The 20,278-nt window shown below is 46.4% G+C and overlaps 1 protein-coding gene across 3 annotated transcripts in view; it reads right to left on the minus strand.

Annotated features, from left to right (window-relative positions):
• The window catches only part of RPH3A (rabphilin 3A), a 138,190-nt gene extending 118,238 nt beyond the window's left edge, over positions 1–19,952 (minus strand). For 2 of the 3 annotated variants that reach the window (XM_038762833.1, XM_038762831.1), the window contains exon 1: positions 19,865–19,952. The gene's annotated coding sequence lies outside the window, so the exon portion shown is untranslated. The remainder of the gene's footprint in view (positions 1–19,864) is intronic. The other variant, XM_038762832.1, reaches the window with a different exon arrangement.
• Positions 19,953–20,278: the final 326 nt, after the last annotated feature.

The following is a 20,278-nucleotide window of genomic DNA, read 5'->3' on the forward strand; positions in this document are numbered from 1 at the left end:
GAACTCTCAAGTTGGGCCGATCCTAAAGCCTACCTCCAAAGGGACCCTGGACTTCCACATTTGCTCCAGAGTCATTGCATTTCCAGCGTTCAGTTCCATGTGAACTCTGGCCCTGCATCAGAGCTGTGGAACTCAATGGCAGGAGTCACCAGAGAGGGAGGCTTCGTTCCTGCAATTCATAATCCAGGCACAGGAACCCCATGTTCCGATTCAGTAAGGGGACAACTGAAAGCCAAGCTGCTCAGTATAAATCCAGGCAAATGGCCACTTATGAAGAAAGTGTTACACATTCTCAAGAAGGGGTAGGAGGAGCAGGGAGTTAAGCTTTATTCAGGATTCTACTGCAGCCCAAATTTGATTATTCAAGCATTTGGGGGCAAACACTTCAGGTCTTTAAAAGTTTGCGTTCCTATTGCAGAACATACATACTTGGATCTGTTCCCTTTAAGCACTTGATATTCACCCCAACCTCAGCCCCACAGCACTTAAGTGCATATTCATAATGTATTTATATTAATGTCTGTCTCCCCTTCTAGAACATAAATTCCTTGTGAGCAGAGAACATTTCTAGACTGTGAGCCCACTGTTGGGTAGGGACCATCTCTGTATGCTGCCAACTTGTACTTCCCAAGCACTTAATACAGTGCTCTGCACACAGTAAGCACTCAATAAATATGATTGAATGAATGAATGTCTATCAACTCTATTGTACTCAGGGCTCAGGGCAATGCTCTGCACACAGTAAGTGCTCAGTACCATTGATAGCTTGACTGTAATTATATCTATAATTTATTATATCTGTAATTTATTTATGTACTTATGTATATCCCAAGCACTTAGTACAGTGCTCTGCACACAGTAAGCGCTCAAAAATATGATTGAATGAATGAACAAATATATGTCTGTCATCCTCTAGACTGTGAGCTCGTTGTGGGCAAGGAATGTGTTTTTCTGTTGCTATATTGTACATTCCCAAGTGCTTAGTACAGTGCTTTGCACACAGTAAGCACTCAATAAATCACATTGAATTGAATCGAATTGACTGATTTGGAAAACTGAACGAAAAGGGGCTTGATTGTCACAACTCCTTGACCAATTTTGTTGGGGTAGTTGATGTTTTTTTCCAAATTTTGTGCACCAATTCGCACTTTGAATAAGTGGTATGTTCAGAGAATCACCACTCTACTGGACCACTGAGAGAGAGATATCAAAGTCAGCATGAGGCCCATGCAGTTCAATAAATGCCCTGAGCTCAGAGCTAACTCTGCACTGAGCCAGTTTGCAGTCTTCGGTGATAGTGCAACCGTGTCCAAAAAGAGAGGAGTCCGGAGGGAAAAGGCTATTTAAAAATCCTCCATTTTGAAGCAGGAGTCAGAATGCAACCACACAACCTGGGCTATTTACCCTCGTGTCAAACTGAGATCCCAGCCAGAATCCAGCTCCCAATTTGCCTGCTCATATGTCCAGTTTCTCAACTCTGCAATGCAGTTTTCTTAAATACTGAATAAGTCTGCTGCCTCTACCAGCTGTAGGTGCCAAAGCTGAGGTCATTTTTTTATTGACAAAAGCCTAATGTGATTAATCTGGGGTTAAAAAAAACTTCACATCTTGGCTAGGAATATTCCTGACACCTTTTACAAAAATGATTCTTTCTAGTTAGATGGTCCAGTGAATTAGCTAGGAGAGTTTGGGGTTTTAAGCTCAAAGATCATATGTAGTGAGCTTTCAAAGTGACCACTTGAGTCAGGTTACAGGAGAGGGACTAGGGTGACCCCCTTAGCAAGAGTTCATTTGGGGATCAGAGGGGTTGGAAACAGCTCGATGGCATAACACAAGAGAAGGAGAGCCAGGAAGTAAATCCACAGAGAAGCTGGTGGAGTGAAACATGCAATCAATCACATTTATTGAGCACTTACTGTGTGGGAGACTACACTGTAACAGAGTTGGTAGAAACATTCCCTGCCCACAGTGAGTTTACAGTTTAGAGGGGAAAAGAGTCAGTGGACTCCCCCAGGCAGAGAGCTATTCAACAGATGTGGTCTGGAGGAAAGAGCATGTGGCTAGCGGTCAGGAGACCTGGGTTCTGGTCCTGGCTCCCTTATTTGCCTACTCTGTGACTTTGGGCCAATGACTTAACCCCTTTTGCCCTCAGTTTCCTCATCTGTAGAATGGAAATATGATTCCCACTCTCCCTCCCTCTCAGACTGTAAGTTCCATGTGGGACAGGGGAGAAGATGTTGCAGAATAGTAATAATAATAATAATTGCTAAGCACTTACTAAATGCTAAGCACTGTACTAAGCGCTGAGGCAGATGTAAGCTTATCAGGTTGGACATAGCCCCTGTCCCACATAGACCTCACAGTCTAAATAGGAGGGAGATGGGGTATCCTGCCAACAGAGTGAACAGCACTACCTCCTACATAGTTCTCTGTCTTCCGGCTACCAGCTCTAACCCCTTTGGGCACTGATTAATGTAACTCTGCTCTCCATCCCTTTTCTCCCTTCTTTCTCCTCCCCCTCATCTCTCCACTCCCCGCCATCAGCCACAGACATACACTGGTTGAGCCCCAAACTGCTTTGTAGGCTAGAGCCTAAAAAAGGGTATTTCTGCAGCTTTCTTCTGATTAGCAATCAAATAGTCTTTGTTTTACAAGTCCATCCACCAATGCATCTCAATAAGGATTTAATCCCATCAGCACCCTGCATCCTATTTTAAACAATCCAATCCACTGAGCTTCCCTAGCACCGTGACATTTCCCAATTAAGACCGCAGCTTGGGCTTGCCAGAGCCCCAAACCCTCCGAATTACCAAAGGAGAGCAAACTGTTTCAGGGAGATCGGTAGACATGGAAACAAACAGTCCAAAGGTTTGCTTAGAGCCCAAGCCTATGCAGGCTCACGGATCAGATATGAAGCCAGATGTGCCAGTGTGCCACTTCCTTAGAGATGCCACATCTTTCTCCCTGCAACACAGCAGGCTCAAAACACATAACCTATTTGTAATAATCAGGTAACAAATATTCAGCTCACCCAACAGTAATCCAAATTTTCAAAAGTGCACTCTGCTGTAATTTCTTTTTAGATGTAAGATTTCACAAAATCAGTTCCCAGCACATTGAAAATGCCACTTGCTCACACTGAAAAAGCCCGCTGCTCTCCAGCTCAGAATAACTACATTATAGCCTTTATCCAAGGGCAGATTCTCATCCCAGAAAGCATCATAAAAGAGCATCATCAGCATGTCTAGGGGAAAGAGCATACACTTGGGAGTCAGAGGAACCAGGTTCTAGTCCCGGCTCTGCCACTTACCTGACATGTGACCTGGGACAAGTCACTTAACACCTCTGTGGTTCAGTTTCTCGTCTATAAAATGGAATTCAATACCTGTTCTCCCTCCCTCCTTGACCATGGGCCCTATGTGGGACAGGGACTGTACCTGACCAGATTATCTTGTATCTATGATTTATTAAGTGTCGCTGACTCATTTCCAATTCATAGTGACTCCATGGATATACTTTCTCCAGAATCTCCTGTCCTCTGCCATAACTGGCAACCTTTCTAACGGTTCTTCCATTATCATTGTTATGGTCTCTATCCTTCTAGCTCTGGTCTGCCTCTTCCTCTTTTTCCCTGGACTTTTCCTAGCATTAGTGTCTTCTCCAGAGAATTAGTCTTCCTGACTATATGCCCAAAATATGCTAATCTAATTCATTTGGCCTTCCAAAGACCACTTGGGCTTAATTTGCTCTAAATTCCTTTTATTTGTTTTTCAGATAGTCCATGGTATTCGCAAGAGCCTTCTTCAACACCACATTTCAAAAGAATCAATGTTCTCTCTATCCTGTTTTTTTCACTATCCAGCTTTTGGATCCATACATTGTCACTTATCTTCCCCAATGTTTATTACATTGCTTGGCACAAAGTAAGCACTTTAATACCGCTATTATTATTATCATCAGCACGAGCCCCCAACATAACTTTCTGATCTTCTCCTGCCTATTTCTCCTTCTAGAGCCTTTCAGGTTAGGATACACCTTCCAAGGGGATACTTAGTCCCATTCAGAATCTCTCTTCCAAAGAACTAAGAGGCATTTTTGGTTGGGGGTGGGAGCGAGTCAGAGAAAGTCTCACTGGAAAGAGGTCACGTGGCCCCAAAACCGAAGCAGATGCTACTGGTGACTTTCAAACTCCTGTGCTGCTGAGTCAACTTGCTAGGTTTATATTCCTGCTTGTCCCCAGTGGTTTTATTCGAGAGCTCCCACTCGACACCCCCCTCCCCAGCCCGCCCCAGAGTCCACAGGGGTGGAGTGGAAAGGGACCTATAAAAGAGGTTTGAATTTCATTTCCTCAGCTTAAGTTCCACCCACTACTGGAAAGGAAGTTGAAAAATGGCTCTTGTCCAGGGGGTTTGGTCTCTCCTGCCCCCAACATCCTCTCTTTCAAATCAGAAGAAGATGAGAGAGATGGAATTTCATCCTGTTCAACTCTGGGTTTTATGCAGTTCAATCAATCAATCAATCAATTAATCAATCAATCATATTTATTGAGCATTTATTGTGTGCAGAGCACCTTATTAAGTCCTTGGGAGAGTAGAAAACAACAGACTCCGCTAAGAGTCGGAGACCGGGGGAGAAAACAGGTACTGAGGCCTGTCCACCTCTCCTCTCTCTGCTTTATAACATGATAACAGAATAATGGACAACAAAATTTATAGGTTCTTGGGATATACCACTTTCCTCCCTGGTCCGCTGCCAAGGCAACCCCAGCCATCATTTCTGAGCCCAAAGTTTGACTCAGCTGGCTGCGGTTGGGAATTTTAAGCCTAGATGTAAAGAAAAGGGTTACGGTTTTCCAGCACCAACAAACTTCCGGCTCTGGGCTTTCTGCAGCAGGCTGTCAGGGGTTTTCTTGTCACTAATTTGAACATCCACTTAAAGGTCCTCGAGAGTTCCAAGCAGTTTCCACCGGGCTACCGCCACCTTATTAGCCTTTCATCCACTCAAGTCTCTGACAGAACCCAATCCGGCCTAAATTGTGTTTTCACAGGTCAGATGAGAAAAATCAAAACTCCTCCAGCTGGACTCTGCAAGGCAGTGATGTAGTCATGCTGGCCAGATGGTACCCCCCTTCAGAAAGGAAGGGCCCTCGATACAAAAGAAATCAAACCCTCCCCTGCTAAGGGTAATTGGCTTCCGAAGAGCCTTCCCTCTTGCTTATACAGGGTGCCCTTTCCAGCCTCTGTCTGCTGCCTAGTGTCCAACAAATTCAGGAGGAATCGGATATGGCTGGGAAGCTGGAGCTTTCCCCAAGTGCTTTGCAGCTAACTCTGTTCAATGTGGCGTGACTCTCGCCAGCGGACGTTGATCCCCAGTTTAGGCCCAGTTTAAGAGATGCTGCCCCAGATTCAGCTCCTGTGCTGCTCTGTGCTGGTGGCAACTGACCAGCAGCCCTGAAACCTTGTGGGATTTCCCAACCTCCAAGAGCCAAGGAAAGCCAGGACACTAAGAGTTGCAAAAAGATAAAGAGGAGGGGGCTGCAGGATCTGTGACTCATCCACTCTACCACGTTAATACAATCACTCATCCAATCCCACCTAGATTACTGCATAAACCTCCATGCTGACCTCCCAACCTCCTGTTTCTCCCCACTCCAGTTCGTACTTCATGCCGCTGTCTGGATCATCTTTCTACAAAAACGTTCAGGACATGTCACACCCTCCTCAAAAATCTCCAGTGGTTGGCTATCCACCTCGGTATCAGACAAAAACCATTGGCTTTAAAGCACTCTATCACTTTGGCCCCTCCTACCTCCCCTCATTTCTCTCCTACCTCCCCCCATTTCTCTCCTACAACCCAGTCCACGGACTTCACTCCTCTGATGCTAACTTTCTCACTGTGCCTCGATCTCACTTGTCTCTCCACAGATCCCTGGCCCATGTCCTGCCACTAGCCTGTAACACCCTTCCTCCTCAAATCTGATGGACAATTACACTCCTGCCCTTCAGAGCCTTACTGAAGACCCAGACTAAGCCCCACTTTTCCTCATCTCCCACTCTTTCCTTGTCACTCTAACTTTCTCCCTTTGCTCTTTCTCCTTCCCCCAGCCCCACAGCACTTACGTATATATCTGTAATTTTATTTATTTGTATTGATGTCTGTCTCACTCCTCTAGACTGTGAGCTCATTGTGGGCAGGGATTGTCACTGTTTGCTGTTGTATTGTTCTTTCCCAAGTGCTTAGTACAGTGCTCTGCACACAGTAAGCGCTTACTAAATACAATTGAATGAATGAATGAATCCACCCACTCAGCCTCCAAAGAGCTCAGTGCTAAAATTATCAGCTCAATTGATAATAATAATAATAATAATAACAATAAACTTCTCCCCATTCCTCAAAACCTTCAGTGGTTGTCCAGTCATCTCTGCAAACAGAAACTCCTTCCCATCATCTTCAAAGCACTCAACAGCTCCTCCCATCCCATCTTACCTTGCTGATTTCCTGCTACAACTCAGCCAGCACATTCGGTTCCTTTAATATCAACCTACTCGCTGTACTTCTATCTCTTCTATCTCACCAGCAACCCCTTGCCCACTTTCTCCCTCTGGCCTAAAACTCCCTCCCCCTCCACTTACGGCAATGCACCTCTCTCCCTGCTTTCAAAACCCTCCTAAACTTACATCTCCTTCATGAGGCCTTCCCTAATTCCTCATTTCTCTTACTCCCTCTACCTTTTGTGTCACCTATGCATTTGGATCTGTGTCCTTGAAGCACTTGATATTCACCTCACTTTCAGCCCCACAGCACTTATGTACATATTTAAAGTTTATTTTAGTGCCTGTCTCCCCCTCTAGACTGTAAACTCCTTGTGGGCAGGGACTATGTCTACCAACTCTTCCTCTCCTAAGTGCTTAGTATGGTGCTCTGTAAACAGTAAGGGTTCAATAAATGCCATTAATTGTTGAAAAGAATAATAGTGACATTTGCTAAGCACTTACTACATGTCAGGTGCTGGGGTAAGTTCAAGACAGTCAGGTTAGACACAGTCCCTGTTCCACATGGAGCTCACAGTCTAAACAAGAAGGAGGGCATGTACTGAATCCCCATTTTAGAGATGAGGAAACTGAGGCACAGGGAAGCGGCAGGGTCAGGATTAGAACATAGGTTCTCTGACTCCAGCCTGTGTTCTTTTCACTAGAGCACACGGCTTCCCAATCAATGATATATATCAAGTGCTTATTTTGTGCAGAACTCAGTACTGACCACTTGAGAGACTACAATACAGTTGGTATACATGATCTCTGCCCATAAGGAGTTGCTCTGGGGAAGTAAATATGCCAAGTTAGAAATGTATTTTCAATTAAATGAAAGCAAAACTTTTATCTCAGTTTGAATTTCTTCCTCCGCCCACCCCACCTCTTTATAATATTTGTTAAATGTTTACTACGTGTGAAGCAGTGTTCTAAGCACTGGAGAAGATACAGGTTAATCAAGTGGGATGCAGTCCCCATCCCACAGGGGATTAACAGTCCAAGTAGGAGGGAGAACAGGTATTGAATCCCCATTTCACAGATAAGGAAACTGAGGCTCAGAGAAGTGACTTGCCCAAGTCACAGAGCAGGCAAGTGACAGAACTAGGATTAGAACCCAGGTCCTCTTTCTCACAGGCCCATGCTCTTTCCACTCAGTGGAAAGAGCCCAGGTTTGGGAGTCAGAGGTCATGGGTTCTAATCCCAGCTCCACTGCTTGTCAGCTGTGTGACTTTGGGCAAGTCACTTAACTTCTCTGTGCCTTGGTTACCTCATCTGTAAAATGGGGATTAAGACTGTGAGCGTAACGTGGGACAACCTGATCACCTTGTACCCTCCCCAGGGCTTAGAACAGTGCTTTGCATGTAGTAAGTGCTAAACAAATGTCATCATCATTATTATTATTATTACTAAACCCTGGGGAAGAAAGCAATAAGGGACAAAGAAGATTGGCATCTGGCCCTCAGAGGGATCCCAGTCTGAAACTGTGTAAGCTGCACGAGTCTACTGATTATATTGTGCTGTACTCTCCCAAGTCCTCATTACAGTGCTCTGCCCACTGTGAATGCTCAAAAAAGACAATTGATTGATTGGCAATCACTGGAGTGATGGCTACTGCAGTGTTTTTCTTCTGAATTATTATAGCAAGGGTGTTGATTGGTTGCCAGGGTTTTCTGTCCAATCAATGATTATCCTGCCACTCCCCTCAAGTACCTACAAAAGGGCTGGGAAGGCAAATGGTTTGGGGCCTGAGGGGGCTTTAGGAAGGAGGAGCAGAGGAGATTGGGAGAAGTTCAGCCATGTCCCCATGTCCTCTGCCTGGGAAGAGGCAGGCTTTGGCAGGCTTCCTATGATAATGATGTCCAGGAATGTAATCTGTCTTCCAGCATCTAAACTATGTTCACCTCAGTACTGCTATGCTGGAAAGAACAGGGTACCCAAAGAGCTCCTGTGTGAAGAGCTGAATCCGGGAAACTGAATGCAAAGAGGGCAGAGCACACAGTGAAAAAAAGCTTCAGGTAATGCTACATCCCAGGTGAAAACTAAGTGTCAGTTGAAGAGGACAGACCTGCAAGGTGCACCACTATTGTAAAGGGAATAGTTCTTTTCATGTTTCAGCTTAATAAGGAACGAGAAAAAAAGGAGCTTAGAGAGAAAAAAAAAAGTGGCAAGTGCAGTAGACATTAAACAAAAGAACACAAGAGGAAATCTTTTTGTGTGCCCAGTGTGGCCTGGCATTGGCCTTTTCAGCAGTTCACACACTGTCACTCTTATTTTTGAATAAGAAGGACAACTGTGTGTGTGTGTGAGTGTGCATGAGTATCTTCTCCCACTCCCCAAAACTCATAGGAAAGAGGGAAGAGTTGGCCTCCTCCTTGCCCCACAATGTCCCTTGCACATCATCCCTTCCTTGACCACCTCTTTCCCTTCCTTTAAAGCCTATATTATCCATTTTCTCCACCCACTCCAATTACCTTTCATTGTCATCTACTACCTCCAGCCCTTCACCAAGTCCCACCTTCAACTTTTTACATTCTTTCTCTTTCCTTCCCTATAATGATCCTTGGGGGGCTTCAATATCCATGTGATGACCTTTCTGCTGCCTGCTTCCTCTCAGTTCCACTGAATTCCTGCTCCACCCCACCTCATCCACTCACCAATGGAGACACAAACTTGATTTCAGCCGTTCTAGTCACTGAACAATCTCTAACCTCAACAACTCTGAAATTCCACTCTCCAACCACAACCTCCTGACCCGTCTTCTCTCCCACGCACACCTCCCCACAAATCTGTCCTGTTCCCCAACAGAGAGCTCCAATCTTTTGACCCCCTCCTGTTAAAGTTGTCATACCCCATTTGGTCTCTATATCCAACCTATCTTCTCGACATGCAAATCCACACCTTCAACGTCACTCTCTCCGCTAAACTCAACTCCCTTGCTCCTCTATCCCTTGGTTGGTCTCACAAAGACAACATGCAACCCTAGATCATCTCCATAGTATGCCTCCTCCATTCTTCTGCTCAAGCTGTGGCGTGCTGCTGGCAGAAATCCAGTCACAGGTCTACCTCTTCCATCTCAAACTCATCCTCACCGACTGCAATTATGTTCTCTCCGCCTCCTAGCAGTAATTCTTCACCATCCTTATTGACTCCCATGCTCACTGCCCATGGCAGCCATTGCTGAATTTTAACTCCCTCCTCAAGCCCCCGTCTACCTTGTCTCTTTCATCTCTTGCTCCTAATGACCTGGCCTAATACTTCATCAGTAAAATTGAAGCAATCAGGCATGACTTCCCTAAAATCTCCTCTGCTATTTTCCAGCCCCACCATTCTCCCACTTACTCTTTGACTTTCCTGTCCTTCCCAGGAGTATCTCAAGAGATCACCGAACTCCTCTCAAATTGTACCCTTTCCACCTGTACCACTGACCCCATCTTTTTGCACCTTTTCAAAACACTTGTCCCCTCCCTTCTTCCCTCCTTGACCCCCATCTTCATCATCTCACTTTCTACTGGTTCCTTCCCCGCTGTTTTCAAACATGCTCATTTATCCCTACCCTAAAGAAACCCCTCCCTTGACCCCATGGCTCCCTCCAGTTAATCACCCCACCTCCCTCCTACCATTTGTCTCCAAATTCTTTGAGCAAGTCGTCTTCACCCATTGCCTTCACTTCTTCTCCAGTTCTCCTCCAATACCATTAATTGTTTGATTAATCATGAGGCGGAATTTCTTGGAGGGCAACCCTCACCTGCTTCTTCAAACCTTCCTTGCTGTCCCTGTTGGAGGCTGATGACATTTCTCACATTTTATGTTTATGTTCCAATCCCATGCAAGAATCTGAAGAAAAAGGTTTTAAAAAATAAAATAGAAAAGAAAATGCATTCCTGCCCACTGCAACCTCTTTTATCAAAATCTTCCTGTTAAGCCTCATGAAACAATTTTCTTTCAGTAAGCCCTAAAACTCTGCCAGAGCAGCAGTGGCTAGCACTAAAATACATTTACATAATATGTTATATATTGAAAGCTGCTTTCATTCATGAGTTGCTTGTCATTCTGTAGGCACTTTTTTAAGGCAGCTAAATTGTCTTGCACAGCAGATTATGCTCGAGAGATGCGGTGAGATTTTTTTCAAATAAATCCCTGACAAACCAAACATCATTACAGCGCTGTCAGATGAGTTTCTTCCAGTTGATTAATTGCAAGGAAAACAAAAACCGGCTCCTGTTTATGTTCCCTCTCTCTGATTGCTAAGCCTCAGCTCTCTAGCAAGGCTATGTTACAATGCAATTTGAGCAGGCATTATATCATTAAACCTAATGACAGCAATACAATTACTTATAGGAAGCAATTGTGATGCTGCAGACTGTGGTTCAATGTCGGCATTCGGCTCTCTGCACTGCTACACTGCATTCTCCTGGACTGCTGGTTTGATGGTTTGATGGGAAGAGGGATTAGCCTAGAGAATTCATTTATTCAATTATATTTATTATGGGCTTACTGTGTGCAGAATACTGTACTAAGCGCTTGGGAAAGTACAACAATAAAGAGTGACATTCCCTGCCCATAGGATGGTTGGGGCCAGCTTACTTCCTGGCCTCCGATAACTGGCTGACTCCAAGCTGGGGCTCCTTGCCTTGCCAATATAACAGGCACCTTAGCCCAATCCACTTATCCTGATTCTCTGACTCCTCAGATTCCCCCGGTTCCTAATCCCCCATGCAGCTAGGGAGAGGTTCAGGCTGAATCCTTGCCAATGCCAACCTCTCCAGAGAACACCACCTGGCGAACCGAGGTCCCTTAGGTCCTGTCAGAGAGATGTGCCTCCTGAAGTTCCCTGAGGTTTTCAGGTGGGCAGCTGCTGAGAGTTACCATGCCCAGCTTTGCTAGAGGTATAGGACTCCTGGCTTCTGTGAGAAGTGAAACAATAGACACCATCATCATCATCATCAATCGTATTTATTGAGCGCTTACTATGTGCAGAGCACTGTACTAAGCGCTTGGGAAGTACAAATTACTTCCAGCCTGGAGGGGGCAGAGACTACAAATGGAATTGACAATATAAATTAGAATCCCCATTTAATCAGGCCAGAAGCTTCGCCCAGTTGTGGACAGTGCCACTACACACCCCAGAAAAGCCCACATCAAGTGTAGAAGGCTTTCATTTTATACAGCTCAAGAACTGGATAACCTTAATAATGGTAATAATAATAATAACAATGATAACAATAATATTTTGTTAAGCACTTACTGTGTGCCAAGCACTGTTCTAAGCGCTGGGGTAGATACAATATAATAAGGTCTCACAAGGGGTTCACAGTCAAAGTGAGAGGGAGAACAGGTATTAAATCCCCATTTTGCAGTTGAGGGAACTGAGGTACAGCGAAGTTAAGTGCTTTGTCCAAGGTCATACAACAGGTATGTGGCAGAGCTGAGATTTGAACCCAGGTCCTCTGGTTCCCAAGCCCATGCTCTTTCCACTAAACCATGCTGCTGTGCTGGGGTGGGGGTTGGGGGAGAAGATCCATTGAGGAGAACAAGGCTCTGAGCCTGAGAAAGGATTTATAGCTTCCTCAGTCAATCAATCAATCAATGGTATTTATTGAGCACTTACTATGTGCAGAGCACTGTATTTAACGATTGGGAGAGCACAGTATAACAGAGTTAGAAAACTTGCTCCCTGCCCACAACAAGCTTACCGTCTAGAGTCTTCAGATCCCTCCTTCTAGAAATATTTTATTAATAATAATAATAATGGTATTTATTAAGCACTTACAATGTGCAAAGCACTGTTCTAAGCCCTGGGGAGGTTACAAGGTGATCAGGTTGTCCCACGGGGGGCTCACAGTTTTAATCCCCATTTTACAGATGAGATAACTGAGGCACAGAGAAGTTAAGTGACCTGCCCAAAGTCACACAGCTGACAGTTGGCAGAGTCAGAATTTGAACCCATGACCTCTGACTCCAAAGCCCGTGCTCTTTCCACTGAGCCACACTAATTCCTTGGAGGTAGATCCAGCAAAGAGACACAGGCTGAAGAGACCCTTCCCAGCATGCTCCCTTCATAGAATGGGCAGAGGAAGGAAGCTTCCTTCACCTGCACATGCCGGAGTTGCTGAAAGCTGAAGAGGACAGTGACGGTGATTTCATCCATGAAGAATTACCAACACCTCTTCCCCTTCTCATTGCACACATCCCATGCAGAGCTTCTGAGCAGAGACTGACAGGTTAGCTTCCCTCAACAGCCACTTATTTCCCTTCTAACCAAGTCCAGGTTGCCCAACAGATTTCCATAAATGGCAGGCTGGAGAAAGTAAGTCTTCTAGGGTTTAGCGACATCTTCTAGGTTTTCACTAGGTTGGGGAAGGGGTTTTGCTTGGAGTCCAGTTCCCCACAAGAGTTAATTCACTCTTTCCCAGGCCCCCAAGGAAATAGGTATTTCCTTGGTGGGCATGCCTGACTGTGGGGAATGGGGAGGGAGAAAGAAGGCTAAGGAATGATGCTACTAGACAGAGCTCTGCTCCTTAAATCACCCCAGTCAAGACCCTACAATTCCATGGGTCCCACCCAGGATTTTTCCTCCTGTTTGGAAGTTTCTGGAAGTTAGCAACCCCAAGTGAGTAAAGTTCAGGCTCCCCCTCAAGGTCAGGGTTCCAGGCAATTATCCTGCCTGCTCCCCTCATGCAGTCCTGCCCTAGGGAGTTTCCAAAACCCTCCCAGTCCCTTAACACAAAGGTAATTTCAGGGATTGTCTCTCTTTATTGCTGAATTGTACATTCCAACAACTTAGTACAGTGCTCTGAGCACAGTAAGTGCTCAATAAATATGATTGAATGAATGAATGGGTCCCGGATCTCCCAAAGCAGAGCAGATAAACAGGCTGCCGGCCACGAGAAACCAGGAGCTGAGAATGGTGGGGGGGGAGAGGGTCTAAAAATGTTGCAGCTCTACCTCAGCCTCAAAGTCCACACCACCTCCACTTGGGCTCCAGTGACTCAGCTCTCGCCTGCAGCTTCACCCAGCCAAATCTGGTTAGTTCTAGGAATAAGTAGAGAAGCAGCTGTGGCCTAGTGGAAAGAACCCGGGCCTGGGAATCAGAAGGACCTGGGTTCTAATTCCAGCTCTGACATTTTTCTGCTGTGTGACCTTGGGCAAGTCACTTCACTCCTCTTGTGCCTCAATTTCCTCAACTGTAATCGGCGAGCCCCATGTGGGACAAGGGGTATGTCCAACCTGATGATCTTGTGTTTACCCCAGTGCTTTAGTACAGTGTCTAGTACATAGTAGGTGCTGAAAAAATACCAAATAATGTATCTTTGCCCATTAGGATCAGAGGTGTTCATTTGCATTTCCCTTATTCCACTTCACCATTAGACTGTAAGCAACTTGAAAGCTAGAACCACATATTCTTTCTCTCCAACTCCCCACTGCTCTGTGCTTTGTGGGTATTCCCAGAATGTTCTTGGCTGCTGACACCAGTGGGCTACACCCAGGGTGAAAAAGAGAGGGGACCACTGAGGCTGAATACCATAAAAATTACAGTTTCAGAGCTCACTTTTCTCCAAGAAGGCAAAGAGCATTCTAGCACTTGGGAAGCTCTCACCTCCAGAGGAGTGGATGGACAAAATGTGACCAAATGGAAATCTTTCTTTTTCCTGGCTTGCATCCTTTGGGATCATTTCCGATTGGTGAGAGACTGGAAGTCTTTGATTCAGCCCAGATACACCTAAGAAGGACACTGAGCCCCCACGTGGAACAGGGTCTGTATCTAATCTGATTCTTTTCCCGGTACTTGGTGCAGTTGCTTGGCACATAGTAAGCCCTTATTATTGTTATTATTATTTTTGTTGTTGTTGTTGTTATTGAGCTTGAGGGGCAGGCATGGATATAGTGCTTGCACCAGGGTTTCCCTGCTCAGACTGAAATCCCGGGGGTTCAATAAATACCACGGATTGATTGATTGATTGATTCAATCTAATGCAGATGAGTTAGGGCAGCCCTACAGAGGCATTAATAGTGGCTAGCAGAAAGTTTCACCCCATCAGCTCACGGGACTTGATACCAAATTTACTGTTGGCAGTAATGCCAGGACTTTCAATCCTGAGTGGAGGCTGAATAATTCAAACCCATCAACTCCAGCCCACCACTGTGCAAGCATGGGGTCTATTTTTAACCTAGGTTACAGCCAGAGCTCTTAACAGAAATAAACTAAAGCGTTTGCTTGTTGTCACCTTTATGTCATTTGCTGATCTGTCTTGCACTAAGAAAGTCTGCTTTCACCTTAGCTTCACTCTTTCTCAACTCTCCACCCCTTTCCCACTTCTCTCCCCCATGCCAGAGCAATGTGAGGCCACTTGCCCGCCTCCAAAGTATCTCTACTTCTCTTTAGTTCAACCAAAGTGACTCCCCATCTTAAACTGTTTGGCTAAGCAGCAGCTGAATCATAGCCCTGGGTTATTCCCATAGGGAATAAGATTTTTCACATATATCGAGAGTTTACCGAATGCAGACCACTGTACTCAGTGCTTGGGAGAATACATTACAACAATATAACAGAGTTGGGGTCCGCGTTGGGGTGAGGCAATTCCACCAGCCTCCGTAGCTTGTTGTCCTACCCTCCTTCTGTTCAGGGCTGCTTCATTTTAATGCTGGGGGTGGGAGGGCAAGCAGCAGGTTGGAGTTTCCAGGGCCCCTGGTGCCTCTCACTTTGTCTGAAATGCAAGTGAGCAATGGAGTCGCAGGAAGGAAATGGAGCATCAGTCGACCTCTGGCCCTCTGGCTCACCCCATGTTTCCAGGAATTTAGCAATACTCTCCCAGTGGACATTTTCCCCTCCTTTTACTCCTCCCACATTGTGTACCCACCCCCCAACCCCCCTCCACCTCTCCTGCCCACAGTCGGGGAGCCCACAGCTTTGCTGGATTTGTACTTCTTAAACTGCTTGGTTTGAGGCCAGAGCAGAGTGTGAGGGGCAAGGCTGTGCAAAACAGCAGAAGGACTGACAGGTCCAGGCTTTTTTTGGAAAACCAAGGAGGATCTTACCTCCTGCTGAGATCAGCTCCCAAATTTAGACCCCCAAACCGTTCCCCCGGCCCTAATGCACCAGGCTTCACTGATTTGGACCGGCGGCTGGCAAACTGGGGATCTGAGCCTCCGGAGGGAAGGTGGGAGAGAGAAGAGACAACACACTTGCCAACCTACCCTGCTTGCCAACCTGTCCTGCCTTCTACCACCTCTCTGGTACACTTGGCTTGACCCAGTGCCCCCTCCTCATTCCAGTCCTTTCATTCTAGGACCTCCCAACTTCCCCTACAGCCGCAAACTCTCTAAGGAAAGTGAGGCCGGCGAGAGTCCCGACGTCTCAAGAACATGCAACGAGACACTCTTGAACCTGGGCAAAGAAGCCGGAATTCTGACCCACAGTCCTTAGCGTTCCCTGTGGGTTGTAATTTATTTGTATTTATTTATTTATATTAATGTCTGTCTCCCCTCTAGAATGTAAGCTCGCTGTGGGCAGGGAATATGTGGACCAGTTCTGATATATTGCTGCATTATACTCTTCCAAGGGCTTAGTATAGTGCTCTGAACGTAGCTAGTGCTCAATAAATACGACTGAATGATTGATGGATTGGATCTCTTGAGTCAGTGGGAAAGAGTGGGCAAGGATCTTTCTCCCAGGGAATTTTGTCCTTAAATGCAAAGCCTTAAAGGGCTGAGTGTGCTCCTTCCTCCTCCTCCTCCTCTTCCTCCCCCTCCCCCAATCCTGCTCCTGCGTTATGTGGAGGAAGGGGAGGGAGAAGCACCAACGAGCAAATGCTAAAGTCGCTCAAAATAGCCATTGATTTCTAGGGTTGGTTTTAGAATGGGGAGGGGGAGGAGGGACCCCGTTATGACAGAGAAGCAGCGTGGCTCAGTGGAAAGAGCACGGGTTTTGGAGTCGGAGGTCATGGGTTCAAATACCGACTCCGCCAATTGTCAGCTGTGTGACTGCGGGCAAGTCACTTAACTTCTCTGTGCCTCAGTTCCCTCATCTGTAAAATGGGGATTAAGAATGTGAGCCCCCCGTGGGACAACCTGATCACCTTGTAACCTCCCCAGCGCTTAGAACAGTGCTTTGCACATAGTAAGTGCTCAATAAATGCCATTATTATTATTATTATTATTATTATCTCCAATTGGTGCAAAAAATAAATTAAAAAATAAAATGAACCAAGAGAACTGCTCTTTCTCCTCTTGCACCCTGGAGACACGTTAGAGCTCAGGGACCGTGCTCGCTCGACCGAGATCGCCCAGCTCGCCAAGATCCCGCCGGGACCCTCCAGCTTCGTAGCCCCGAAATTCAAGCAGGAGGGTGGGATAACCTCTCGCTTTCCCTAAACCTAGTCATTATCCAGTCTCCCCCTGCCCCAAGAGCCGAGCCCAGTGCTCTGCGCCCAGCAAGGGCTCAGAAAATTCCATCAATTAATTGATTATTATTATTACTTAGAATAATAATAACTACTACTTATTACTAATTTCTAATAATTACTACTAATGATAATGGTATTTATTAAGCACTTACTACGTGCCAAGCACCGTTCTAAGCGCTGGTGCAGATACGAGGTAATCAGGTTGTCCCCATGGGGCTCACAGTCTCAATCCCCGTTTTAAAGATGCTCTAACTGAGGTCCAGAGAAGTTAAATGATTTGTCCAACGTCACACAGCAAAGTGGTGGAGCCAGGATTATCAACCACCCAAGCCCGGGCTCTTTCCACGAAACCACGTTGCTCCTGACTGGTCGCCTGGGAGCAGAAAAGGGAGGGATCCCCCCGAAGGAGAATTTTCCGGGGTCTCTTGCTCTCATGCATTCATTCAATCGTATTTATTGAGTGCTTACTGTGTGCAGAGCACTGTAGTAAGCGCTTGGGAAGTACAAGTCGGCAACATACAGAGACGGTCCCTACCCAACAACGGGCTCACAGTCTAGAAGGGGGAGACAGACCACAAAACAAAACACGTAGACAGGTGTCAAAATCGTCAGAATAAATAGAATTATAGCTATATGCACATCATTAACAAAAGAAATAGAATAGTAAATATGTACAAGTAGGTGAGTCCTACTGAGAGCTCACCTGGCCCTACTGAGAGCTCACCTCCTCCAGGAGGCCTTCCCAGACTGAGCCCCTTCCTTCCTCTCCCCCTCGTCCCCCTGTCCATCCCCCCCATCTTACCTCCTTCCCTTCCCCACAGCACCTGTATATATGTATATATGTTTGTACATATTACTCTATTTATTTATTTTACTTGTACATATCTATTCTATTTATTTTATTTTGTTAGTATGTTTGGTTTTGTTCTCTGTCTCCCCCTTTTAGACTGTAAGCCCCCTGTTGGGTAGGGACTGTCTCTATATGTTGCCAACTTGTACTTCCCAAGCGTTTAGTACAGTGCTCTGCACACAGTAAGCGCTCAATAAATACGATTGATTGATTGATTGATTGATTGAATAAATTAAGTAATAAATCAGCTTTCCTCCTCAGCCAGGAGCCAACCGCTTCTTTGTGCTCCTTGCCTCCCCCATGCCCCTGATTCTGCAAGCTCTTAGTACAGTGCTCTGCACACAGTAAGCGCTCAATAAATATGATTGAATGAATGAATGAGTGAACTTCCACGACGAGTGCAAATTCTCTCCCGCCCCACGGGGGTCCAGAAAGGGGGAAGCTTTTCCACTTAGTTGGACTGTAAGCTAGACTGTAACGTCGTTGCAGGCAGGGGCGTACCTGTTAATTCTGTTGCATTGTACTCTCCCAAGCGCTTAGTAATAATAATAATAATAATAATAATAATAATAATAATAATAATAATAATAAAGAAGCAGCATGGCTCAGTGGAAAGAGCACGGGCTTGAGAGTCAGAGGTCGTGGGTTCTAATCCCGACTCTGCCACTTAATAATAATAAATAATGAAGGCATTTATTAAGCGCTTACTATGTGCAAAGCACTGTTCTAAGCACTGGGGAGGATACAAAGTGATTAGGTTGTCCCACGTGGGGCTCACAGACTTAATCCCCATTTTACAGATGGGGGAACTGAGGCACAGAGAAGTCAAGTAACTTGCCCAAAGTCACACAGCTGACAAGTGGCGGAGCCGGGATTTGAACCCATGACCTCTGACTCCAAAGCCCAGGATCTTTCCACTGAGCCACGCTGCTTCTGGTCAGCTGTGTGACTTTGGGCAAGTCACTTAACTTCTCTGAGCCTCAGTTGCCTCATCTGTAAAATGAGGATTAAGACTGTGAGCCCCACGTGGGACAACCTGATCACCTTATATCCCTCCCAGCAATTAGAACAGTGCTTTTTACATAGTAAATGCTTAACAAATGCCATTATTATTATTATTATTGTTATTATTATGTGCAAAGCACATTCATTTATTCATTCCATCGCATTTATTGAGCGCTTACTGTGTGCAGAGCACTGTACTAAGCGCTTGGGGAATACAATTCGGCAACAGAGACAATCACTACCCAACAATGGGCTCACAGTCTAGAGCTTAGTGGAAAGTGGGAAGAGCTTAGTGGAAAAAACGTGGGCTTGGGAATCAGGGGTCATGGGTTCTAATCCCGGCTCAGCCACTTGTCAGCTGTGCGACTTTGGGCAAGTCACTTCACTTCTCTGTGCCTCAGTTACCTCATCTGCAAAATGGGCATTAATCAAGCAATCATTCGTATTTATTGAGCGCTTACTGTGTGCAGAGCACTGTACTAAGCGCTTGGGAAGTACAAGTTGGCAACATTAGGACTGTGAGCCCCGCGTGGGACAATCTGATGACCTTGCATCCCCTCCCAGCGCTTAGAACGGTGCTTTGCACAGAGTAAGCGCTTAACCAATCCCATTATTATTATTTATTATTAGAAACCAGTGCTCTGCACCCCGGAAACTCTCGAGAGATACCACCGATGGATTGATGGCTTGCTTGACTTCCCAGCTCTCGACTGACAGTCCATCTGGCAGCTCCCGGGGCCACCAGGGATCATCATCATCAATCCTATTTATTGAGCGCTTACTATGTGCAGAGCACTGTACTAAGCCAAGGGATGGATGGAATCCATCCGGTCCTATTTACTGAGCGCTTACTGTGCACCGACGAGGCTCGGGAGACGGCAAGAAAGAGTGGCAACCCCTGCCCACAGTCCCGAGGATGAAATCCCACGTTGGACGCTTAGCCCAGCGCTCTGCACCCGGGAAGCGCTCAATAAATACGATTTAGGACGGGTGGACGGCCGCCCCCCAACCTCCCCTGCTAGGGGGTCCGCTTGCAGCCCCCCACAGCCCCCCCCCAGAGAAGAGGAAGGTTTTACCTGGAGACACGAGGGATGGAGCAGCAGGTCCGGGGCCAGACTAGACTCCTTGCCCACCCCGACTAGGATGCTTTGGGGGTCTTCTCGGCTTGGAGAGCCGGCGGGGAGCCCCCCACCCCGTCCCCTGCAAGAAAGATTGACAATTCCCCCCCCAGACCCCCGACACCTTGCTGGACTTTGCAGAAAAGGCGGCAGGAAAGGCTACTCTACATCTCTGGCCAGGAGGAGCTGTCAGGGGGTCGACAGGGACGGTCTGGTGGGAGGGCAAGACCCTCCCCTCGGGGATGCGGAGCGTGATGGACGCCCTCTCGTCGCCAGCCAGGACCGGCCCTGGCTGCGGATCCTTCTCCCCGGGGCTTCTCCTCCCTGCTGCGGCTGCAGAGTCCCGTCGGATGGGCTGGAGGGGCCCAGCGG

This window comes from Tachyglossus aculeatus, chromosome 21 (assembly GCF_015852505.1).
Source record: "Tachyglossus aculeatus isolate mTacAcu1 chromosome 21, mTacAcu1.pri, whole genome shotgun sequence".
Taxonomy (NCBI): domain Eukaryota; kingdom Metazoa; phylum Chordata; class Mammalia; order Monotremata; family Tachyglossidae; genus Tachyglossus; species Tachyglossus aculeatus.